This window comes from Nicotiana sylvestris, chromosome 5 (assembly GCF_000393655.2).
Source record: "Nicotiana sylvestris chromosome 5, ASM39365v2, whole genome shotgun sequence".
Lineage (NCBI taxonomy): Eukaryota > Viridiplantae > Streptophyta > Magnoliopsida > Solanales > Solanaceae > Nicotiana > Nicotiana sylvestris.
This window is the reverse complement of record NC_091061.1, coordinates 129377909-129380254: the sequence shown is the minus strand read 5'-3', so window position 1 is coordinate 129380254 and position 2346 is coordinate 129377909.

The window sequence follows — 2346 nt, the reverse complement described above, 5'->3', positions numbered from 1 at the left end:
TAATTCCTCCCGGCAACTCACAATAGCGGAAACAAACACAGGGAAAGCAGTTAATAGGGGATCAGAGCGTTAATTCTTAAGATGATCGGCCGGGTCGTCACATTTAGAGCTTATGAATAACCTTGTATAAGAGCTTCTAGAAAATGATAAATATTTCAAGAATTTTAATTTTCGATGTTAAAAATATAAAATAAGAATATATATAATCTAACCATGATCAAGTAATACAATGTGTGATAAAACACAAATAATTTATTTTTATTAGTTTAGTATAAACATCAAACGTGAGTAAGTTGTTATCAAAAGAAATGTGGCTCAAAAGTTTGAAATGCAGGAAATGAGATTTGATTGTTCAGATGTGGCAAAGCAGCAAGATACAATGAATTGGACAAAAAGAAAAAGAAAAAGAATTTAGGGTGTCAAATTTCCGCTTTAAAACTGGGTTATTATTGTTAGGTAGGAATTTTTGTTGTTTTTTAAATTACTCAGCAAAGTGATAATATAAAATCTATTCAAAAGATTGTATTAAAGATCTCGACCAATATTTTCTGGCTTTAACCACGCATTAGGCGATTGTTTGGTATCAATTACTCTGATTATTTTTGGGAATTATTCATTCGATTTGTTCGTTTAATTAAATTAATTCATTAGACCGGAGTGTATGTTATCAATTGAGAAAAAAAGTTGAACTAGTAAAAATTAATAATTCAATAATAATTAATCTTTAATAATCAGAATCACTAGACATATTAAAACCAAAGAAGCATGTTGAACAAAGTCTTAGTTCTTCTTCTTTGTATTTCTAGTGCTCTGTTGTAAGGTTTTGAGGTTAGGCCCAGTAGTTATGCATCACTTTTACCAAACTTAGACATCAGTTGGTTGGACTTGTTAACCATTGAAAACTGATCGGCCCAGTTATAGAGTATTAGGCCGGCATTGTCTACCGAGCCCAGTAATTGGCTGACTCAAGTTTTATGGTAAAAATAGCCAGGGCTAACAAGTTTTTGGACTGGTCATTCAAAAATAGCCAGCGTTTACAAAGTAATTAAAATACAACCACTATTTTGCTGCAACACGGAATGTTCCAGTATAATATACTGGAGATCGATGCACCTGTGTATGAACTTCCAGCATATTATGCTGGAACTCCAATACGCAAAAAGTTCCAGTATAATATATTGGAGATTGGAGCATCGTATACTATGCTGGACCGGTATATTATACTGGAGTTCCAGTATACTTATGCTGGAACTCTAGTACTGGAATTCCAGTATATTATACTGGAGTATTTTTTCGGATTTTGAACAATGTTTTCGTTCATATTTATCTTTACATGAAAAATGGCTAAATTTCGATTACTTTTGAAACTGTGGCTATTTTTGAATGACCACTTGTAAATCTGGTTATTTTTTAATTTCTTCCCAGTTTTATGGGCTCCTTTCTCACAGTACCCCTTAGGCCACTAGTACTTGGAACCTCCGAGTGATTTACACAAGGGATTTTTACCTTCCTATACCATACTTTATTATCCTTCCTAATCAAGTTTTAACTTAATTACACGGTTATATATAATTTATCAATTATATACAGATTAGTTTTAAATGAGTATCTCTTTATATTTGGAACTGAATAAGGAATCAGTTATTTCCTATCCTTGTTCTCTCTCTCCTGCGCATTATCTCTCCGTCTCTATCTCCTGAGCTCTCTCTCTCTCTCTCTCTCTCATTCTCTGTTCTTTTCCCAATTTTTCTTCCTATGCTGTTCTTTACTATTTATCCTTTCATAAACAACAACCCAGTAATAATCCCACTAGTGGGGTCTGGGGAAGGTAGAATGTACGCAGACCTTACCCATACCCCTGAGGGTAGAGAGGCTATTTTCGGGAGACCGTCGTGTTACGATCCAAAATCCACTATTCGTGATGATACCTAACCCGACCCGCTAGGTAAGCCAACTACTAACTATTCAATTTCAATAATATTAATTAAACAATTAAGCATAGGAATTTTTATGAATCCTTTATATTTCCAAAGGACTGGTAGTACAAATCATGATCCTTAAAGACTGGAGTTTACAAAGCTGATATGAAGAAAATACATCTTTTGTTTGAAAAGTACATAAACAGAATTTTATAATCTAAGGCTACCGTGAACAAGTGGCAGCTACAGCAGGAATGCAGATACGTCTTCAAATCCAGCAACCATCGAACGCGGCAACATCGACATCTGTGATATGCACGCAGTGTGTAGGAAGTGCAGTATGAGTACAACCGACCCCATGTAGTCAAAAAGTAACAAATCTAACCTCATGTTGAAAGTAGTGACGAGTTGGAACATAGGTGGGGTC